The sequence below is a fragment of the Ochotona curzoniae genome, unplaced genomic scaffold, assembly GCF_017591425.1.
Source record: "Ochotona curzoniae isolate NIBS_2020 unplaced genomic scaffold, NIBS_Ocur_1.0 scaffold_3890, whole genome shotgun sequence".
In the NCBI taxonomy this organism is placed as follows: Eukaryota; Metazoa; Chordata; class Mammalia; order Lagomorpha; family Ochotonidae; genus Ochotona; species Ochotona curzoniae.
The window spans coordinates 35,462,403-35,486,604 of NW_024467115.1; the positions used below are offsets into that span (position 1 = coordinate 35,462,403).

General features: G+C 51.2%; 1 non-coding gene across 1 annotated transcript; it reads left to right on the top strand.

The window, feature by feature from the left end:
- The first annotated feature begins 7,663 nt into the window (after positions 1-7,663).
- On the top strand, positions 7,664-7,770 carry LOC121146314. The gene has a single exon (XR_005882182.1). It is a non-coding gene; the product is annotated as a U6 spliceosomal RNA (small nuclear RNA).
- Positions 7,771-24,202: the final 16,432 nt, after the last annotated feature.

Here is a 24,202-nt window from a genome sequence, read left to right on the forward strand (position 1 = left end):
CACACGAAGGGTGAATCAGCTGTTCCTGTGAACCAGTCAAGATGCCTGGATGCCACTTCAAAAGACAGCAAAAGGCCGGGGACTTCTCAGAGGGGTGATAATGACGTGAAGGACATAGCTATCTGCTCCAACTACACTTTCTATGGTTCGTGAGATGGATCCATTAAATGAGACAGGGAGAGATTTCCAAGCCCTACACCCTCTAATCAGCAGGAAGTAGTTATAGAAGATGAAATGAAACTACATCCTTCAGAAATTCTTAATAGGGTCAGCTGCGCCACGTGGGAGATGTGGAAATGGCCCCTGGATCCTGACTTCAGATCGGCTCAGCTCTAGCCGATGAAGGCGCTTGGCAGGTGAACCAGCACAATGTAAGATCTCTCTCTGTGTCTCTCCTCCTATCTGTGGATCTGCCTTTCCAATTAAAAAATAAGTAAATACATCTTTTCAAAAAGGGGCTTCCGGGGCTGGCATTGCAACACACAGGGGCATAAACTGCCATCTGTTCATACCAGCATCCCACATGAGCTTTGATTAAAAAAAAAATAGGGGGATCACGCTGCCATTCTGTGCCCTCACAGAAGTGCAGTGGTCCTGTGAGGACCTGGAGTGGAGGCTTACAGATGGCCTGGGGGATGGAGCTAGTGGGGGCATGCAGGGACCTGGGGCTCACGCCCAGGAGCCAGCCTAGGGACTTTCCCATGTGCTTGGTCCCAGGTAGAGTGGGAGGAGAGGAGGAGAGAGACTTGGGACAGCATGCTGGCCTGGTGTGCTGGTGGACCAGGCTTGGGGAACTTTGGGTTTTGAGTGTGTGAAGGAGTAGGGTCATGGGGGTCAGCATACATGCCAGGAACTTTGGACCATATTTCCCAAGTGGGCTGGCAGAGCTCTAAGCCAACACACCACACAACACCACTAGAAGATTGGGTTTAGGGAGGCTGGGCTGGGGAACCCAAGCACTCCTGGGCACAGGAGCCATGGATTGAGGAGGGGATAAAGGAGTGTGTGGGTAGGAGGAGCACTGAGGGAGTGTTGCAGATGAGGAGTGACTCCTGAGGGACTTCCATCAATAAGGTCGTGGTATTGGCAGGTGATCAAGGGGGCTATGACAGAGTGGTTTGGAGGGGGAAGCTGGAAGACCTTTAAGGGTAAGACAATGAATCAGCCCACATGGAAGACCTGAGCTGGGCTTGTTAGCATGCGTGATCACTAGCCACCACTCACCAACACACACTAAAGTTGGGCTGGGGGACTACCTGGCAGGACCAGATCACAGTGTTCCCTAGTGACAGCTAGAACAAGGGACTGCAATGTAAGGCTGGACCAAAACACTGACCAGCATGTGAGAGAACCAGGTCACGTGAGGACCTGGACTGGAGGCTGGCAGGGCTGACTATAGCACCCAGCAGCATGAGCAGGCCAGGGCAGGCCACAGCACAGCTGACAAATGCTGAGGTGAGGCAGGCTATGCCAGACTGGGCCACAGAACCTAGCAGCACATGTAAGACCTGGGGAGAAGGGAATGCAAGACCAGTGGGAGTGGGGCTCTATGGGGATTTTCTGGGTGGGCCACTGCTCCCGCTGGTGAGTGTGAGACTGGAAACAGACCGGGCTGGGAAGGGCCACAACACCTGCATGTGAGCAAGGTTAGGGGGACAGCCAGGCTGGGCTAACCAACTGTACCTGCTGGTGTATACATGAGCCAGAGTACATGCAGAGTACTGTTTGGGTCTTGCTGCAGCATCAGCTGGCAGGTGCTGGGACTGGGGGCAAATCCTGTCAAGCTAGACTACAGAACCTCCTGGAAAATACAAAATCCAGGAATGGAAGTGGGTTCAGTAGGGAGATGGTGAGCACCTCTCTGATGGGTTACAATTCCCACTGGTGAGCGTGAGAACCAGGATTGAGGGCATGCCTGGCTAGGCAGGTGGTGGTACCTGCCAGCACAAGTATAGGCTGGATAGTAGAGTTGGTTGGGTTGAGCGAGGCTTCAATGCCCATTGATGTGTAGAAGAGCTGAATGGGATATGGGACAGACTGGACCAGTCTACTGTACATACTGTCATGCACAGGAGCCAGGAATGGGGGTGGGCCTAATGGAGGTTATTAGAGGTTGCTCCATCTAGGTTGTAGGTCCCTCTGGTGCATGTAAGGACTGAGTGTGTGGTAGGCAGGGTTGGTGTGGGCTGCAGCATCCATTGGTTTAGAAGAGATGGGGCTGCAGACAGAATCAACCCAGCCATGGCAACTACCAGTGTGTGCATAGGCTGATGTGGGTGACAGACCGAGGCAGACCTTGCACCAGCTAGCACACATGAGCCATATCTGGGATCATTTCAGATGAGGTTTCTTTGGGGATTCCCCTCAACTGAACTGCTGGACTCAGAACTCCAGCCATGGGGAGAATCACAGGAGCTGTGGTCTGACTGTGGAGTGTCAGAACTGGGCCTCCTCTGTGGCTAAGATGCAGCAGTGAACGGCCTGAGCATGCCCAGATGCACATGGAGGATACTGCAGTCCACTGAGGCCTGCAGAGGACATCGGGCACCATAGCAGAGGAAGGAGAACAGAACAAATTGATCAACTACCCCAGCCAAGTGTTGACAGCAAATATCTGGACAGATTGAGATTCTAAGATGGACTATGTCAGCCAATGGACCCTGGAAGGATTTCCTCATCCTTGAAGCAGCGAGATCGACAGTATTTCAGAACCAACTACGTATACATCATCAAAAATTTAAATTTAGATTTAAAAAAGAGAGAGAAAGAATAGAGGTTGGAAATATCAGGAGGGAATGAAATGAATCAGGCAGGCAACAAACTCATTAACTGAAAGCCATACCTTCCCCATCCTATGATACAGTCTGTTTACTTGTCAGTCAAGTTACCCTTCCCCTCACCTGGAACTTGAGGGTGGTACTAGGCAACCAGTCCCTTCCCAGGCTCACAAGAAGCCAGGCAACGGGAGGGCTGCCCCGTCTCTCCCTGTGGACACAAGACGGAAGTGGAAATATCTCTCTTCCCACCTTCCTCTCTGCCCACTTTATATCTGAATGTATTTTAGTGATTTCCTCACCTTTTCACTAACTTCACCAAAAAACACAAAAACATAATAAGGCTTTTGATCTTCTTGGTCAATCAAGTTCATCCTACATGTTTCTGTGCAACGCCCACGCTGGGATGCCAAAGGCCTTCGTCCACTTTTGCATCCTGGACTCCAACTGCTGCGCACAGAGAGATCGCACGGATGTCACATGGAGGTGCTGTGGCCGGCAGTCCCAGCTCAGGACCCCCAGGGCAGGTGTTTGCCCAGTCATTAAGTGGCTACTTGGGATGGCCACACCTCACATCGGAGCCTTGTTTGAGCCCAGCTTCTCCGCCTGATATCCAGCTGCCTGCTGGTGCCAACCCTGACTCAAGTGCTTGAGTCCCTGCCACTCATGAGGAGTTCTGGATCAAATTCCAGGCTGCTGGTTCAGCATGGCCCACCCTGGTGGTTGGTTGTATGCAATTGGGAGAATGAACTTCCAGATGGTTCTCTCCCAAAGAAAGTTAAAATAGATTTAAAAAAAAAATCTTAAAAAGGAGCATCTAAGGGATTCTAGCCCCAATCTCTCGTATTATGCGAGCTGAGACCCCAGGCTTCTGAGCTGCCCCACCGCTGTGCCCATGACCTTCACTCCTCTCCGTAGTTGTATTTCTCTCTGCGATCCTTTCATCTGTCTCTCTCTCTCTCTCTTTTTCTGCCTCAAGGACTTTCTTTGCCACTGCAGGTTGGCTGGCGAGGAATTTTTTCATCTTTTGTTTCCTTGAAAAGTTATTTATTTTGTCATCATTTTTGAAAGATGTTTTTACAGGGAGTAGATAGGATTCCTGATGGACAGTTGTTTTCTTTCAGTGTTTTTGATGTTGCTAAACTGATTTCTTCCTCGTTCTAATTCCATCCCACCCCCCAAATTGATGTGCGCGGTATGTCTCTTCCCCTCTGGCTGCTTGCAGGATTTCCTCTTGATGATGGGCTTTGAGCAATTGCAGCATTTTTACTATTTTTGTTAGCATGGAGAGACAAAAACACATAGCAAGAAAGAAAAGCACACACAGAGAGACGGAAGAGAGCTCTCATCCTCCAGTTTGCTCTCCAAACGCCTGCCACGGCCAGGGCTGCACCAGGAGTCAGGAGCTGGATAGGGGGGCTCCCGTAGGACGCGAACCCTGCTGCTGGAGCCATCCCCCGTGCCTCCAGGGTGGGCTTCAGCAGGAAGCTGGAGTCAGCAGCCCCAAGCCCCTCTCCACTCTGAGTTTCGGAGCCCTTTGGTTGCTTCACTTTCTTCCTGCCCACTGTGCTGGCAGCTTGTGCAGCTGTGGGCAGCTGTGGACTGGCAGTTCTCCACAAAGCTGACATTTTTCAACCATGACCTCTGCAAATGCTTACTCTGTCCTGCTCTCATCTCTACCTCAGGAACTTTCATTATCGTAGATTTAGCTGATGGAAGTTCCCCAAGTTCCCTGATGGTCTGTTAACTTTTAAAGTTTTTCTAGAGATCTTCCATCTGCTGGTTCACTCCCCAAATGGCTGCAACAGCCAGCGCTGAGCCCATCAGAATCAGGAACCAAGAGCTTCCAGGTCTCCCATCTGGATGCAGGGTCCAAGGACTCGGGGCCATCCTCGGCTGCTTTCCCAGGCCATAAGCAGGGGGCTGGATAGGAAGTGGAGCAGCTTAGAGCAGCCAGGACTCCAATGAGTGCCATACGGGATGGTGGTGCTGAAGTCTATAGTGGAGGCTTGGTCTGCTGTTCCACGGTGCTGGCCCCTATGCCAGCTCTGGATTGGGTTTCACTTGATTTCATTTTCTCCTCAATATTAATTGTAGTTTTGTTTCTTTGAATGGTTGGTAACTTTTTTAAAAAGAGCTATTTATTTTTATTACAAAGTCAAATATACAGAGAGGATGAGAGACAGAGAGGAAGATCTTTCGTCCAATGATTCACTCCACAAGTGAGAGCAATGGCCAGAGCTAAGCTGATCTGAAGCCAGGAGCCAGGAGCTTCTCCAGGTCTATTACATGGGTTGCAGACACCCAAGTACTTGAGCGTCCTCTGCTGCTTTCCCAGGTCGTAAATGGAACATCACAGCACCCAGAGCACCACTGGCAACAGGTACCACACTTCCTTCACAGAGGAATCTTTCTTATCTCTGAGAGTTGTTTGAGTTTCTACAAAGACACAGCAGTTATGGGGCTTCCAGCAGGTTCCAGAGACACCCCTCCTCCATGTGTTAATCAGGGAGTGCAGGAACAGTGCCACCCTGGGTCCTGGGTACCTTTCCTGGGGAGATGAAGGTGTGGGGAGCGGGCCTTTCCTCTGCCCTAATTGTCTCATCTCCGCCAGGGGAAGCTTCTGGAAAATGCTTCCCTAGAAACGGAGTTAGGATGGTCAGTTACTCCGATTTCCGCTGAGCTGGGCAATCTGTGTTCACTGCCCAGGGTGGCTTCCTCATGCTGCAGTGGGAGGAAGTGCAGTCCGCTATCGTAGGCTGTCTTAGGCAGGTGGTTTAGAGTGATAAGGCCTAGGCTGGGAGTGACAGGAAGATTCACAACTCTCACGGGGGGCAGGGCAAGGCTAGGAAAGTGGGGTAACTTGAAAGAAGTCACTCTGTCAAAAGGAAACCCTGGACAAAGGCGTTGCATCCAATAAAGGTCAGAATGTGGGGGTTTAAGCAAAGACTGAAGCATTAAAAAATTAGCCCTGGGACACTGTGCAATAGCTTAGGGCTAAACTCCTCACTTTACATGCACCAGAATCCCATATGGGTGCCAGCTCATGTCCTGGCTGCCCTGCGTCCCATCCAGCTCTCTGCTTGTGGCCTGGGAAAGCAGTCAAGCACAGCTCAAAGCCTTGGGACCCTGCACCCACATGGGAGACCTGGAAGAAGCTCCTGGTTCCTGGTTTTGGATCAGCTCAGCTCTGGCTGTTGCGGCCACTTGGGGAGTGTACCATCAGATGAAAGATCTTCCTCTGTTTCTCCTTCTCTCTGTATATCTGACTTTCCAATAAAAATAATAAATAATAAATAAATCGTTTTTAAAAAATGGAGAATCAAGGTGGCAGAATAGGGTAAGGACACGTTTAAACAGCATAAAGCAGAGATAGCACATTCCAGGAAATAGAAGAGGACAGAACAACAGCAGAGGGGTACCTGGAGACTGACAGACACAGGAAAGCTGCGGAAACAACGGTGTGGTGTTGCAGTGATTGATACCCCAGCGCCATTCAGTGAACGGCGATCTGAAAGCCTCTGGCAGCCAGAACTCCACCAGCAACCAGGTGGGAAGGGACGTTTACCAGGAGCTCCAGAGGTGAACCCAGACAACTCACTGCTCGTCCTGCTGGTCTGCTTGATTTGACCAGGAGCAGAGACAGAGCAACAGGTCCCAGACGGGCAGTGTGGGAACTGGGTGAATTTCACAGCCCAGTCCATTCCCTAGAGTCGAATAAGGCGCCATTTTGTTTAAGGGAAGCAAGGGCTATGGACAGGACTGCGCATGCATGGAGTTGGGTGTGAACTCATATCTGACTCAGTGAACTGCAACAACATGGCATCCTACAGGCTCCATCCACCCAACACAGGTCCGGGTAGCCCTCAGACCTGACGGCCGGCAGACCAAGAACTCCAGTAGTGGCACATAGGCACCATTTCCTTCAGTGTGGCAAAGAAGTTAAGACTGCAGGGGACAACAGTGAGCTGCACATGTGCTAAGGTCAGCGAGGACTCAGTGAGCTCAGTGCATTGCACTGGTTCCACAGGAAAATAGTACTGACTATGGCATCGTATGGGTCAAAATAGGTCCGTGTGGCCCTCAGACCTAATAGCCAACAAGTTCCTGCAAGATCAGCAGCACCAACAACCTAGCTATATAGGACACCTGGTGTCTCCCTAATCCTGGGACCTGCTGCAACCGGAAGTGGGAGAAAGGTTATACAGACAACGGTGCAGCCTCAGCACAGTATCAAAGGGAGTGGAGACTGGTGAGGCAGAAGCTGGGGCTACAGAGACCACGGTGGAAATCTAACAAAAGAACCCAGACCTGAAACTCGCTGGAGGGAGTGGCACAAGTGATTGCAAACAAAGAGCCGTGTGCCAACTGCAATAGATACAATCGAACTGTAGACATGTGGGTGACAGAGCTTAGAAAACTGCCTTAAGGAGAGGAGTCTGATAACCAGAAGGACAACGACCAAGAGCAAAAGAAGAGACACAGGCACAATGAATATTACTGAAGACTCCCATGCAAAGGAGCAAAGCCCTTTGCCAACCTCAGAGTTCACTGAGGATGACATCGAGAAAATGGAGGATACAGAATTCAAAACACTTGTTATAAAACTTCTTATCAACAATGAGAAGCACGTAAAGCAGGCATTCAAGGAATTCAAGGAATATGTCACACTGGAAATGAGTCAAATGAAAGCTGATATATCAGAAATGAAGAATACAGTAGAACAAATTAAAAGTACAGTGGAGAGTCTCCAGAATAGAATGAAAGAGGCAGAAGAAAGAATCTCAAAATTAGAAGATATTTCCTATCACCAGGGGGAAACAAGCAAAAAGCTGGAAGCAGAGCTGATCAGGCCAAAACAAGTATGCAAGAATTGAAAGACACTATTAGTGCTCGCTTCGGCAGCACATATACTAAAATTGGAACGATACAGAGAAGATTAGCATGGCCCCTGCGCAAGGATGACACGCAAATTCATGAAGCCTTCCATATTTTTTTAGTCACAGGATGTGGTTAAGAACTTGCATTATTTTTAACATATTGTTTACTCAATACTATGTCAATTAATTTCATAACATTGTATATTGTTGCTGATGTTATGTTGGGGCTTTTCATTGGTCAGGATTTTAATCTGTTGTCTCTACCTTCAGACCAGAGAAGGTCTCCCCAAGAAGCCGTTGAACTTATCTGGACAATAAGATGCTGGACTCTATGCTTGGTATATGCTTGCCCTGAAGGAATTTCAACTGAACTTGAACTTTGGTTATGCAACAAGGTGGTGGAATCCATCATGGAGGGGGGTTAGGGGAGGGGTAGAGGGAATCCCAGTACCTATAAAACTGTATCACATAATACAATGTTATTAACAATAAAAAAAGAGACACTATTAAAAGGCCAAATATAAGAGTTATGAGAGTTGCAGAAGGTGCAGAAAGAAAAGCTGGGTTTACAGATGTATTTAATGAAATATTAAAGAAAAATTTCCCTAATCTAGAGAAAGAATTGGAAAACAACATCCAGGAGGGGCACAGAGTGAGCAGTAACTACAGTCAAGGTCATGATGACGACCACCATGATGGAAGCAGCAGCAATGTCATTCTTAGTCAACTCACGTGATGGAACATGCCCAGGAACGTGAGGTCTCAACAGTGGTCAGCTCCAGCAGTCAGGGACTCGTCTGGTTTGGGATTCATCTGGATGTCTGTGTGCTCTGACAACTCCCTCATCCTCAGCTTCCTGTGGGAATGGATGCACTCATTGTACAGGAAAGTTGTGCTCTCCAAAGCTCATCACACCTGCTTGTCCACTTGTATTTCCTTCAAAGAAAACCTTCAGCACCTGCAGGTGGAATTTCTAGACAGAATTCAGGCTAAGTCCCTGCCTGCGGTTTGCCTGAGACCTGCCAGAAGCAGAGGCTCATCCTGGTTCGAGTTCAGGAAGAACTTCCTGGAGTATCCCCTTCCCAGGTGTCCTCCTGCTGACAAGCTGGCAGGAAATGCCTGAGACGGAAGCTGGTGCTTCCAGAACATCCTGAGGAAGCTGTCACTCAAGGGCCGGGAGGAAAGGAAGATTGCTGAGCTCTGAGTCTTTGCCAAAGTTCTGGCGGAAGTGCAACCGGCCAGGGCTTTGGCTGCTGCCTGCTGGACAAGCCTGATAGCTGCTCCATGTCGGCCACCAAGGCCCCTCACGAGTCTCCCAACCATCCCAGACTGCAGCGTCCACTCGCACTTGGCTAGGGGAGACACCTAAATGTGGCTTTCACTAAATAAGAAGAGGCAGGGCTCAATGCCTGCTGGGCCTCAGCAGCACTGCCTTGAACACACCTACTTCAGGGACCAGGAGGTTAACACTGAGCCTGGGAGGCCTGCATCTACATCCCAGTGACTGTGTTTAAGTCCCAGCCCACCACCCCCAGTTCCAGCTTCCTGCTGATGGCATTTGAAAGCTAGCAGGAAATGGCTCCAATACTTTGGTCCCTACCATATACATGAGAGACCCAGACAAGAGTTCCTGGCTCCCGGCATCAGGCTGGCCCAGCCCCTGCAGCTGCAGGCCTCTGGGCAATGAATCGGCAGATGAAGATCACCTCTCTCTATATATATAAATAGATATAGATATAGATATAGATATAGATATAGATATAGATATAGATATAGATATAGATATAGATATAGATATAGATATATAGATATAGGTATAGGCATAGATATATAGATATGGATACGGATATAGATATGGATATAGATATAGATATGGATATGGATGTGGATATGGATATAGATATAGATAGATATGGATATGGATATATAGATATAGATATGGATATGGATATAGATATGGATACAGATATAGATATGGATATGGATATGGATATAGATATAGATATCTGCCTCTGCATTTCAAAATCGTAGGTCATTTTGAAAGTTATTTCACTGGTGCAAACTCGATGCCAAGTGCATTAAGTGTCAGTAGGTGAAGGTTCAACGTCTTGCTTTGCACAGTCCCTTGGGTGTCCTTCACCTTGCTTTTCTGTGCTTGCAACTGGAATGGGTGCTTTGTCCACTTAGGATCCAGGGTGCTGGATCCTTCAGAGCCCTGCCTCTCTACCAAGGGTCCTTGAAAAGGAAGGAATCCCATGGCAGAGACCTTCCCACCTATCCCTGCTGAGAAGTGGGTCACTTGCCTGTGGCTGAAGCTCCAGCAGAATTCACACAGAGGACCAGAGTGGAGCAGACCTCTGAGTCTGGGAGTGAGCAAGCAAAGGTGGGGCAGGTTTGCAGTAGCACCTGCGCCCTGTTTCCAATCAGCAAACTTTCCACTAAGATAGGAATGCAGGGTAAACCTCCCAGAGCACAGAGAGCATGGATCCTCCCCCGACCCGACAACACACGTGCACACACACACACACACACACACACACACACACAGAGCAACAGGAGGGTGAATACAGCAGTCATAGAAAGTGGTTCACAACTGCCATGGGTTCCCGCCCAAGTCGGGGCCTCTGCAAGCCTTCCCAAGCCTCGGAGGAGATATGGGACAGTTTGCCAAGAGCACGGGCCTTCAAGTGAACGGTCCTTGAATACTGGCTTTGTTGTGTGCTGTCAGACCTGTTACTCAACTTCTCTACACTTCCATTTGAAAATGGACATAAGAAGGGGTCAGCATGGCACAGGGAATGAAGCTGTTCCCTGTGGTGACAGCATCCCCCGTGGACGCCGCTTTGAGTCCTGGCTGCTGCACTTCTGATTCAGCTCCTTGCTCATGTGCCTGAGGAAGCAACAGATGATGGTCCCCGTGCTTGAGCCCCTGCACCCGGGGAGGCCCCGATGGAGTTCCTGGCTCCTGGCTTCGACCCGGACCAGCTCTGGTTGTTGCAGGCATGTGTAGACTGAACCAACAGATAGAAGATTCTCTAACTTTGCCTTTCAAATAAATTTATAATTTTAAAAAGCAATACAAACATAACAACACTTACTTTATAAAAGCATTTTAAAGATTTTTTTCTAATCAAATTTCTAGCACCAAACTCCATTCGATCACTGATTATTAAATTTTGGTATTAAAAATCACCTGAGGGGGCCCGGCGCGGTGGCGCAAGTGGTTAAAGGTCCTCCCCTTGCACGCCCGGGATCCCATATGGGCGCCGGTTCTAATCCCGGCAGCCCCGCTTCCCTTCCAGCTCCCTGCCCGTGGCCCGGGAAGGCAGTCGAGGACGGCCCAAAGCTTTGGGACCCTGCACCCGCGTGGGAGACCCGGAAGAGGCTCCTGGCTTCGGATCGGCATAGTATCGACCCGTTGCGCTCACTTGGGGAGTGAATCATCGGACGGAAGATCTTCCTCTCTGTCTCTCCTGTCTGTATATCCGCCTTTCCAATGAAAAAATAATAAAAATAAATCTTTAAAAAAAAAAAAAATCACCTGAGAATTTGGCACAGTAACCTGGTGGCTAAATCCTCACGTGTGTCCATTGGGATCCCATAAGGGTGCTGGTTCATGTCCCGGCTGCTCCACTTCCCATCCAGCTCCCTGCTTGTGGCCTGGAAAAGCAGTAAGGTCTTGAGACCCTGCACCTGTGTGGAGGACAGGGAAGAAGCTCCTGGATCCTGGCTGCGGATCGGCTCAGCTCTGACCATTGTGGCAACTTAGGGATTAAACCAGCAGATGGAAGATCTTTCTCTGTATTTCTGACTTTCCAATGAAAATTAATTAATTAATTTAAAAAAATAAAGAATCACCTGAGAGTAACTAAGTGCAGATTCCTTGGCCTCACAGTCCAGGCAACATCTCGCTTTCCTGCATCTGAGCCCAGGAAGCTGCATTTTTAGCAGCCCTCCCTGCTGACTGTTCTGATGTAAATGGACCCCTGGCCACATTGACTGCGTCCAGCATCTTACCAAGTGAAACCTGTACATGATCAATATGTTAATAATTTTGTATTAGTTAACTAATGATTCAGTGCAGAGTTTTCAAGGCAGTGCCAGGACCTGGTGCTAAGTGTGGACTAATGCCAGCAGCATTTTCTGCACACAGGCTGGGAAGGGACGGGCTGCCCAGGCAGTCAGGCATCCACTTCAACCCTGGCGGTCAAACTCGGAGCTGCAGAGAAACTGCCCAAGCCGCCCGCCCCAGCAGAGGGCCTCCTTCTGATGGCTCCCTTGGATCAGACAGGCCTGCCACTCCTGCCTCCCTGCGACCCCCTCCCCAGGGTGCCTTACAGAGCAGAGAGCCCTGCCCTGCCTTCCCCCTCCCTCAGATCCCTGCCGCTGCCTGTGACTGCCAGCAGGGAGGAGAGAAACCCCTCCGGGTGGCCCCTGCGTGGACCTGGGGGGACACTGATGGACAACCCTATGGAGGGCAGCAGAGGGGCAGAGGAGTGCGCTGGGAAGTGGGTCCTAACGGGTGGGGAGAGTTGCTGAAGGAAAGGGCAGAAGCGCAGCCGCTTTGGACTCTCCTGCCTGGCTAAGGAGGACTTGGCAGCCATCAAGTTCATGACCGAATGTGGTCCTCGTGAGAGTGAGTAGCAGTTGTTTTCCAAAAAGGGCAAAATGAAATCTGATGAGATGGGAGGAGGCTTGGTTAGCATCCCGTGGGATCCAGACCTGGCAGGTTGTTAAGGCCCCCATGCATCCTTCCACAATGCAATAACCACAGTTCGCACAGCTTGGGTCCCGGGTCAAGTACTGGTCGAACTTGGCCATAGAGCTGTAAAGTTGTGTTCTGCTCTGCTTTTAGTGCCTTATTTAATTTAGGGTTTGTAATCATTTTCTGGAGATCATCTGTATAATTTGGCTTTGTAAATGTTATGATCTGTCAGCACTGTATTGCTCACCAAAAGCCACTGGTTCTCTTGTATATTCGAGCAGGAAGAAAACAGGATCCAAAACAGGACTTGACAAAGACAACTCAACACTGGGATTAGCGAATGACACCCTATAGGCAGAACCCCAGGGGTCCAGCATGCCAGAAGTCATCAATTTTCTGTGTAATAGTTTTGTGAAACCTTACAGCACATGAAGAAACTTTATCCAAAAAGTGAAAATATTCTAGACTTGAGCTGGAGCATATTTATAACCTATATTTCTTTTTAAAACCACAACTATTTTAAAAATGCAAATTCACAAACCAAAGGAGTTGTGGTCATCTGTGAGCTACTGAGTGCTGGGCAGTCATGGAATGCTAACCAGTAACAGACTCCCCACTTCCCACCCTGCAAGCTTTGAGGACAGGCGGGGGATCCCCATCCTCCTTCAGGGTCAAGCGTTGAGTGGCCCACCCACGCAAAGTGTCCTCAGGAACTTGTTTCCTCCTTCCAAATGGGGGCAGCCATGGGGTGCTCCTGTCCCCAGCCCCGGCCACAACACAGAGCAGAGGAAGCCTTCCTGGAGACAGGGAAGAGGAATGCAAGTCCACAGAGCCCCTTGGAGAAGCGAGCCACACTCCGGTCATCACAAAGATGCCAGATTGCTATTGGAAGTATCAGGGCCTGGCAAGTCTATTGCTTCATAACAAAAAGCCACCTCCAAGAAAGCAATGGCCCAGCACAGAGCAAAAGAGGCCATGAGAGCTGAGCAGAGCACGTGTGTGCATGTCCGTATCACGGGCCATGAGAGCTGGGCAGAGCACGTGTGTGCATGTCCGTATCACGGGCCACGAGAGCTGAGCAGAGCACGTGCGTGCATGTCCATATCACGGGGCCATGAGAGCTGAGCAGAGCATGTGTGTGCATGTTCATATCACGGGGCCATGAGAGCTGAGCAGAGCACGTGTGTGCATGTCCATATCACGGGGCCATGAGAGCTGAGCAGAGCACGTGTGTGCACGTCCGTATCACGGGCCAGGGGAGCTGGGCAGAGCACGTGTGCACACGTCCGTATCACGGGCCATGAGAGCTGAGCAGAGCATGTGTGTGCATGTTCATATCACGGGGCCATGAGAGCTGGGCAGAGCATGTGTGTGCATGTCCGTATCACGGGCCATGAGAGCTGAGCAGAGCACGTGTGTGCATGTCCGTATCACAGGGCCACGAGAGCTGAGCAGAGCACATGCGTGCATGTCCATATCACGGGGCCATGAGAGCTGAGCAGAGCATGTGTGTGCATGTCCATATCACGGGGCCATGAGAGCTGAGCAGAGCACGTGTGTGCACGTCCGTATCACGGGCCAGGGGAGCTGGGCAGAGCACGTGTGTGCACGTCCGTATCACAGGGCCATGAGAGCTGAGCAGAGCACGTGTGCACACGGCCGTATCACGGGCCAGGGGAACTGGGCAGAGCACGTGTGTGCATGTCCGTATCACGGGCCAGGGGAACTGGGCAGAGCAGGTGCGTGCATGTCCGTATCACGGGCCAGGGGAGCTGGGCAGAGCACGTGTGTGCATGTCCGTATCATGGGCCATGAGAGCTGGGCAGAGCACGTGTGTGCACGTCCACACCACACAACAACAGGGGCACTGTCTGGCACAAAAACAGTGATTGTCCCCCAGTCACACGTCGGCAAGAGGCAGAGCTGGGATTTGAACCGAAGCAGTGTGAGTCTACAACCAGGACTGACATACACAAGTGCACTTGGGAAAGGTTATGGGCAAATGAGATTAATAGATGGCTTGAATTTAGTGCAAAAAAAAAAATCCATGCATTGCCTTTTTATCATTGGCCATAAATTTTTTGAAGACCCCCTCATTGTACAAAGCAAGCATTTTGTTCTTGAGCATGCTTATATCCAAGTGACTTTATTTCAGCAAAACAATATTGTATGTCAGATTACTGTTACTCACCTACTTGGTGAATCTCAGCTAGGTAATATATCCTGGTCTATCAAATCAATCAATCTCTTTAATAATAATAAGATGACGACGATTTTACAATGTCCAGATTGGAGCGCTCTGTCCCAGCGGCCTCTCTTGGCACCGTGTCCCCACATGTGAGTCACTGCTCCCTTCTTGGCGTAGGGAAACCCCAGCTCCCAGCGTGCACACCACACCCGTGCCCAGGAGCCTGTGGGTGGAGTCAGTCTGGAGTTTGCCCTGTTTCCCCGAGGTGGATTCAACCCTCCAGCTGAGCTGCGCATGCCCTGACTGCGGCCTGCAGGTGTGAGGCTTAGAAGCAGCCGCTGTGACCAAGTCTCTACCCCCTAAAGCAGCAGCCACCACTGCAGGGTGATTTGGGCTCTTCCTCGGCTAGAAAGGAATGTGCTAAATCATCTCAGTCTTCCAAGTGTCCTCTCCTGATTGCTGGGATGGCACGGGCAGAACGTTGCCCAGGGACGCCCCGTGCACTCACCCACCTGGGGCTTTGACCGTCCAGGAATTCCAGGGAAGGCACAGGAAGCAGGTCAGGTGCAATGGACAGATCAGGCCCTGAGTCACACTCCAGGAATCTTTTTCTTTTTTCTTTTCCTGCTCCAGGCGTGACCTTTGACACAGAACAGCATCAGCTGACCCATGACCCAGGTGTCAACAGGCACAGCTGATGTATGTGACTCTGGGCGGCCCAAACCCAAGTTTACTTTTCATCATGAATGCCATTCTCAGGGGCTGTGATTGCAAGGCGTAGCAGCGGATGTCTCAGACCTCCGCAGGTGGGCAGCCTCGGGGGTCCACAGGCCCCTGTCTTCGATGGCAGGTGCACGGTCAACTCCAGGCTTGAGCGCTGATCTGTGCTTTTTCAAGGTGATCACGGCTTCTCCTCCCACCCTTTGAGCATTAGCGAGAGGTCTTCAACCTGGCAGCTGCTGCTCCAAGTTAGCAAGTCAAAGCACGCAGAGAGCCGCCCAGGAGATCCAGAGGCCAACATGGAACACATTGAGAAGATTCCGATCCCTGCCAGTAGGGGACGCTGGCAGTAGCAGGGAAACCATCCTCCCCGGGCGGGGGAAGGTATGCCAGCGTGCTGACAGGGGCCTGGCAGCAGGCCCTAAAGCCCTACAGAGGACCCAGCTGATCCGGCTAGTTCAGCGTCTTTCCTTTGGATTTGAGCTGTAATGTGTGGGTGTGTCACATTGTCTCACTCAACCCCACACTGTATTTTGGAACATACATCTTTTACCTCCTTTGTGAACGAGCATCTTTGTCACAAATTATTGGCAGGTATTGTATTTGTCATATATTATTTCTATTCCTCGAATGAAAACCAAGCGTATGGACGTAGTAATGAACACACAGAATGGGAACGGAGAAACAGCTGGAATCTTCAGCTGTAGATAGTCCTTCTCAGACCCACAGGTCAAACATCATTGAGAAGATCCAGGGACTGGCATCCCCTAGCAGAGCACCTGCTGGGGTCCACCTGCTCCACTTCCAAGCCAGCTTCTGGCTCATGCGCCCGGCCAGCGGCAGATGGCCACGGTACTGTGGGCCTCTGCGCCTGAGGAACCTCGGTGTTTTCTGCTCTTGTGATTTCTGCCTTGCTTGCTTGGCTGGGGGCTGTGTGAGCTCCAGGCCTGACAGTCCACGTGACACCTGGCAGGTCGTGTAGGCAGAGCGCTCCTCAGGAAGGAGGCTCCTGGTGTTAGATAACAGCCACTGCCTATAGTCCATCAGTTTGTACTTTTTGAAAGTTACTTGCTTCAAACCCTCCAATAGAAGCCTGCTAACTTGCTCTTTTTGAAAGTTAACAGTTAAGGGCTGGCGTCGTGGCCTAGTGGCTAAAGTCCTCGCCTTGAACCCACCGGGATCCCATATGGGTGCCGGTTCTAATCCCGGCAGCCCCGCTTCCATCCAGCTCCCTGCCTGTGACCTGGGAAAGCAGTCGAGGACGGCCCACAGCCTTGGGACCCTGCACCTGTGTGGGAGACCCAGAAGAAGTTCCTAGCTTCTGGCTTCAGATCGGCACAGCACCGGCCATTGAGGTCACTTAGGGGAGCGAATCATTGGATAGAAGATCTTCCCCTCTGTCTCTCCTCTCTGTATATCTGACTTTGTAATAAAATAAATAAATAAATCTTTTTAAAAAAGTTAACAGTTAAACTGACCAATCATGATTGTATAATTATATGGAATTGGCCTGTTAAACCTCAGCCCTTTTCTCCTTTTTCCTTCTTTTCCTCTGACCTCCTTCTGCCCCTTCTGCAGCAGCTTTTCCTGCTTTGGCCCCCTTGGTGGCTGCTATTGCTCCCCCATCCTGCCGGGCTGGGGGCCTAGGTTAGTTTTGAATAAACTGCCTTTAAGCATTTGCATTGAGTTCAAACTCCTGATGCTTTTCTGGGGGGTCGCAAAATCCCGGCACAATGTGCCCCTGTGGGAGACCCAGAAGAAGCTCCTGTCTTCATCCTGGCCCAGCCCTGGCCTTTGCAGCCGTTTAGAGGCAGATTTCTCTGTATCGCCCTCTCTCTCTTCATTCAGCCTTTCAAATAAATACAAACACTTTTTAGTTACCAAAAAAAATATTAGGAAAGGACTTGCGTTTGTATTGAATATGCACAAACTACTTCTCTTATCCTTATTCCCTAAGTGATATAATAATTCTTTATATGGCATTATGCTGTCTTAGGTATTGTAGGCAGCCTAGAAATTGTGTAAAGTATAGAATATACGTAAATAGGGTGCTGTTTTATATAAAGGCATCCTTTATATAAAAGTCATTGCAAGCCTATGGATTTTGCAAGCTCCAAAAAGTGGGCACCCCTTGTACCATTCCAGTAAGCCCAGAGCTATTCAGAAGGCTGGCAAGGGTGCCTGGAAGGGCTTTAGCCAGGAAAAAAGCAACAGCGTGAGTGTGGCTGCAGAGACAGTCTCACTGCCCGTCCCCCACTGGACAGAGTGCAATGAGTCTGACGACTCCACAATTCCAGCTTGGGCCGCTGGGCAGAGGGTGACACCACTTCCTCTGAACCAGTTCCGTGATAGGTGAAGACATGGCTGACTATGCTGCGCCATCAGCACGTGACACTGTGAGCCGCCCAAGGAGGAACTTCACAATATTTTCAGGACGCATGACAGCATGAAGGCATGGGTGAGGACTACGCACAGGAGCAGGCTAGGAGGGGTTGGAACGATGGGCGGGGTCAAGTACAGGATGTGGCAGGTGCCCACACCTGCAGGGCTGGGTTCAAAGGACAAAACTGAACTGAAGGTGTAGAGCTGGTAAGCACTGGCATCTTGCCAGCTCCAGAAGGCTAGTAAAGGGCCAGGCCAATACTAAGCCAGTCCTGGGAACTCCCAGGGCCATGAGCCCTTGAAGGGAACAGCAAGGAGGAGAAGTGGGGGTGGCACACAGATCCGGGGAAGAGGCCACACCAACCAAGGGCTAAAGTGGAGCTCTTGCATTTGGCAGATCAACAGGTGGGCTGCTGGCAGGGGAAGATGAAGTGCCAGCTTGAAGCCATGGGGAGATGGGGTGAGGGGACAGGCCAGGCAGTTACACGCTGAGACGGTGCCCCAGGCTCAAGGAAAGCAAGAACTGAATTTTCTGTAAGCTTGCAAGCCGGTAGGGAAACACAGCCACTATGAGATAATATCAACCTAAAACTCTACTCAAACACTTAAAAGTCATCTTTTCCACTTGACTCTTATCCAAGCTACGAGGGTCCTTGCAGCTATCACACCCCACAACCTGTGCTACTCTCTGCCCAACTCTCCTTGCAGCGCCACCCTGTGGACAGTTGGCCCCACTGCGAACATTGACACCACGGGAGCAACCAAGGTGTATCCCCAGGCCCTTTTCCTCCAGGAGAGAGGCTGTTTGACCAGTACAGCCCTGCAACTGGACCAGAGGTGCCACCCTGCTCTTCCCTCCCCCCGGAGTATCCAGCCCAAATCACAAAGCACAGACCAGCACCACCCCCGACTGTGCTGGTGTAGCAGAGGGTGTAAGCATGGTTACTTCTCAGCTCTGGGGGTGCCCTTGGCTGTCCTGGGCAGGTGCAAGTGCAGGACCAGCCCACGAGGATACAGGGGATTTGGGGGTTCCAGTTTCCTGACCCTCCTGGAATCCAGTCAGGGTTGGATTTTGAGGTCCAAAAGAAACCCGATCAGCTGGTGGCCTGGTCGCCCACACTGCAGGGCGGGGGGCAGCAGATTCAGCCCAGCCACCACACCCTGGCCAGCAGGGCACGCACAGGCACGTACGGGTCCACTTCCCATCACCACAGCTGATGCCAGCCTGTGAGTCACGGGGAGAACCAGGACAGGGAGGCCATACTTGGCTACCAAGCAGTGAGAAGTGAGATTTATATTTTTAAAACAAAACTAGTAAAATACATATATATATATATATATGTATATTTAAAGTTCAGTGGTTAATCCAATCACAGATGAGTCACTCACCATGTTGCTGGTGCACTGAGGGGACAGGAGGGGGCGTGGAGCCGCCTGCACCGTCTACAGAGAATTGAAAAGAAGAAGCTGCAGAACCTGGGTGCTTTGTAGTAATCAGGCTGTGCAGTCCCTGCAAGCCTCAGGGCCGCCCCCGCACATGACCGCACGCTACGTCACCCATCGACCGTGGGAGAATGGCTGGCACCTTCTTCTTTCGCTCCCCTGTGGATGCATTTTATAGAACCGCTTATTTTTAGAGTGCGGGGGGGCGTGTCCTGTTTTTCCCGTGACGCGGCAGGTACCAACTGTCAGTCCTTGTGCTTGCAGAGAACGTCACTCATGCTTTGGAACGATTTGCAGAGAGCCTTCAATTGGCCGTGCAGTACAGAAAGTCAGACGCTGCCTGAGTCACCCATCTTTGTTCCCTGCAGGGCAGAAAGAAGTTTCAACTTAAAAACAACTTCTGCAAAAGACAGAAGCATGCAGAGCATGGAAGAGCTGACCCAGCAGCAAATTCTGGGGCAAATTCTGGGGCTTCCTCCTGAACTGCTGCTGAAACCTCAGTTTCTCCAACAGGAAAATGGGTCCATAAGACCTGAGAGGCTGCTCCCGTGTTGTGGGGTCAGCAGGAGCAGTTGCAGGAAGAGCGGTGCACCTGCCAGCTCCTCTGGCAGTAGTGGCGGCTTCTAGGGAGCAAAGACAGGGTAAAAAGAGCCCAGAACAAGCCAGTCTGGGCAACCTAAATAGATCTCTCGATCTGGGTGGCATTCCGTCTCTACTGCAGGTAAGCTGTGCTTGGAAAAAGGGGAGTTGGGAAACCTGGGGGAAGGAGCCAGGTGCCCCGTGGTGTGAGGCTCATCCCAGGGAGTGAAGGGAGAAAGAAGCATGGGCACAGGTAGGGGGTGCTAGGGGAGCCCCGGCGGAGTCACCACCGCCTCCACTTGCTGCTGGCAGACCTGATGTGTAACCCAACTGTCAGCCTGGCTGTCGGCTTCAGGGGCTGTTTCTTCCATAAAGTCTAGACCTCCCGGAGTGTTACGGCCCGCCGTGTGAGTAATGGGGGACACGGAGAAGGGTCTGAGGGATTGAGGCACCGACCGGAGATAGGGATGGTGGAAGACCAGGTGCTTCTAGCCCAAAGCCCACCGCCTGTAGTGCTCAGCTTAACGAGTGCTAGTCAACTCCTCAGCCCACAACAGGTCCCCCTTTTTTGTTTTAAAGCAGACTTGTATGCGCCTGTCTTAGGTTGTGGACTCTAGGTTACCAGCCTTACCCGTCATTGGGAATCTCCGTAGCATGACGGAGCCCCTGTCTTAGGTTGGTCAGTACCCGGTCCATTTTAACAGGAACCTGTGCACGACCCTGGAACGGGCAGTTCCGACAGATATGCCCTAGCCGGCCGCATTTGAAACACCCCTGTTTCATGTGGGCCCCCGAGCCTATGGTGGTGCCACCATGCAATGCCTCTGCAATGATTGCACCCATTATCTGTCCTTCCCCAATGTCCTTACAGAGTTTAAGATACACATTAAGGGGTTTATGCTTCCAAGGTCTAATTGCCTCCTGGCACCATTTGTTGGCATTTTCACATGCTAGTTGCTTTACGAAAGGCATGGCTTGATCTTCATCACCGAATACCCTACCTGCAGTTACCAGTAGGCGATCTACAAATGCCTGGTAAGGCTCGTTCGCCGACCTTGGACAATTTTGGAGAGATGTGTATGTGGCGAGCTCTTTGGTGATAAAGACTTCCAGGCCCTTACTGCAGCAGCAGCAGCGGTCTGAGCATAAACACCTGGGTCATAATTAAGCTGATTCTGTACATTAGCAAAATTCTCCTCTCCTGTCAACATATCATGATTTCTCTCAGGAAAGCCTGCCTGGGCATTTTGCCGTGCTGTGTCAAGGCAAAGCTCATAGAACTCGGATTTCCACATTAAAAAATTGCCCCCATCCAGAGTGGCCCTGCAGAGCTCTTTCCAATCGGCCGGGGTCAAATTGGTAGGTGCCAAGGCTTCAATCATGGAAACAGTGAAGGGGGCCAATGGGCCATACGGGGCAACAGCATCTCTCAGATTCTTTATGTCCTTAAAGGACAGTGCCAGGTGCTGCCTGATTCTCTGCCCCTGCTGATCTTCTACCTCAACTACTGGGAAGGCAAAGCGCCTAGCAAGGGCAGCTGCCTCAGGGTCTCCCTGCTCCTGTGCTTGCTGAACCGCACGTTCCACAGCTGAAAGAGAATTTGAAAGCAGGGGTCCAGTGCAAGCCCCAACAGTGCATGCACTCTGTTCCGGCCTCAACTGAAGGGATAGGCGCTGTAGCTGCTCCTGTAAATCTTTTACAACTGCGCCTAGATGTGATGTCGCCAATGGCTCAGGCGGCGCAGAGGGTTCCGTGCCTGTCCAAGAGGGATTTTTGCTTGGCACACGCTCTACAGGTGGAGGTTCCTCGACAAACTCACTTCCATCCTTTTCCTCTTCATCCTCCTCAGAAGAGGACCGCGAATCTTCGCGCACTTTCTCCAGACTTTGCCTGGTTTGGGGTTCCTTCTCATTTTTTACCCTGGTTTGCAGCGCTCTCCTCCTTCTAATGGATACTTTCTTACGGCAGGGTCGCACCACTGCTTGAGAGGATGGCCAAGTACTTTTTGCCAAGCGCCAGAGAAGGAAGGTGCCTACAATGAGAGCAAACCATGAGAATACGGCGCAGACAGTTTCAAAGAAACTCTGCGAGGCCTTAAACTTAGTGTCGGTGCCTTGTGACTCCTTTAATTACCTGCATTTTACCTCCTTTAGTGTCTCTGACTCCTTTAATTACCTGCATTTTAGCGAGTTCTTGCCCCATGATAAATTTTACTTATGCCCCTGCAAAAATTTTTTTAAACTTGCCTCTAGATTTCCGGGGTCCCTCAGATTGTCCCTCGTGCCTCAAGTTGAGGAGAAGGTCTGGGGATGAAATTAATTATGCCCCTCCAGAGTTAAATCCTAAACTTGCCTCCAGATTTCCGGGGTCCTTCTGATTGTCCCTTGTGCCCCGAATGGGGAGAAGGTCTGGGGATGAAATTAATTATGCCCCTCCAGAGTTCCAGGGGTCCCTCAGATTGTCCCTCGTGCCCAAGCCCAGGGAGAGGGTCTGGGGATGAAATCAGTTATGTCCCTGCAAAATTTTTAAATTCTAAACTTACCTTCACAGGTCCAGGGGTCCCTCAGAAGTCCTTCGTACTGTGCCCCACGTTGGGCACCATTTGTTATGGCCTGCCGCACGAGTAACGGGGGACACGGCGAGGGTCTGAGGGATTGAGGCACCGACCGGAGACAGGGATGGTGGAAGTCTCTCGAAGCCTCTCAGAGGCTTCCCTTTATTGCCTCTCTCTTGACCTTTCACCTACTTCTTGTTTACGCTTTACCCCACACCCTCATTAGCGCAGATTGGCTACAGCTGAGACCAGGTGCTTCTAGCCCCAAGCCCACCGCCTGTAGTGCTCGGCTTAAGGAGTGCTAGTCAACTCCTTAGCCCACAACACCGCAGCAAACCCAAAACGAGGAGCGAAAGAAGAAAAACAGCTGAAAAATTGTCCTTTGGCCTCCTTTCTCCTTGCTCAGGGAAGGGATCAAACACCTTTTCCCTGAGCCCTGCAGAGCCCAGAGCTTGAACACACGCTTGGCTACGGAGGACAGGTGGCCCAGAGACGGAGCTGGCATATTTTGCAGGGTCGCAGAAGCTACCACTTTGGAAAGAGTGACTTTGTGTTACAGCATCCCTGGCACCTGCCACAGAGAGCAGGGACGAAATGAGCGGGACTGGCGGCTCCAGGACCAGAGCCTGGGGACTGCTGGGGGCGCATCTCTGTGCCCACCCGCACTCTTCGCTCTTCCTGCGTGGGGAACCTACGTGAGCACACAGGCTGGAGGTGGCTTTGCTTCCCCTGCTGTCTCATTATGATGTTTATCTCCACAATCCTGCCCCCAGGGGAGGCCTGTTTAGGGATGAGCCATTCTGGTCTCCCACATCACATACAGATACACGGGCTTGGGGCGAAGTTCCCTGGATTTTGGTGGGAAATCCCTCCCCAGGGGACCGAGGTTGGTAATGATGGCTGACAATTTCTTTCACCTTCCTTAAGGCTGAGTGAGGGGCCTCTGGTCAAGCAAGCTGGGCAGTGCTTCCAGAAGACCAGCCAAGAAGGAGAGAAGAATTCCATGTAGATCTCCACACCTTCTCCAAGGAACTTAGGTAGCCAAGGATAGAGAAAGGTCAGGATGGAGAACGCCTGCTTGCTCCCTCTTCTCACGGTGCATGCCAGCCAGGGTGAGCCTCAGAAAGGGACGATAGCCCATCCCGGGGCACCGTGGCCGTGACCTCCGGGTGGTGAACACAGACGCAACGTGGGCAGGAACCACGGGTCTGGTGACTCAGTTTTCTTACCTGGCAGCACCAGGTGAGTGTCCCTCCTGGGTGCAACCCCCCATCCTTCTCGGTGAATCACCATTTATGCACATGCCCAATTCCAGCAACCCAACCCACCTTGCCAATGAACAGCTTAGGTTTCGGGGGAGCCCAACACCCTGCCGTTTTAGCAATTCCTCAAAACCCTGAGGTGCCGTCCTGTGGAACTTTGCAGCCTGGGAAACTTGGCGGGTTAAGAAACACGGCCCATGCTACTGAGAGGTTGCTGCCCAAACCACCCAGCCTTCCTGCTTCTCCTTCTGCTGTGAGACAGCAGGACCTCGGCTCGGGGATTTCTGCGACAGAGGAAGCCAGACACACAACCCTCAAGGCTCATTTGGCTCACCTAGGTCCCTTTCTAAAACGGGCACTCTGTGATTTCCGGGTTGCCTTTTCAAGCACGGAAGGCAAATCTCTGCTCGCTCTGCAGGGGCACGCCCACAACTATTTCGGGTCCAGCTGCTGCCCGGATGTGGGTTTGCTTTCATTGAGAAACTCTGGGTCTCCAACAGCCTTCAGTGGCGCTTCCCGAGCCCGTCCCCTTTCTGAGAACTCAGCCAATGCTAAAGCGTTATCGTGCGCAAAGGCATGCAGAAAAGCGCGACCCTCACGACCCTCACGTAGAGCAGATGCCACCAGATTCCAGAGCCCCTCCGCCCCAGCCTCGATCACAAGCCCAGAGGAAGTTAACCCTAACCGCACTGTTGTGCTGGTTTCTGCCTGTGGC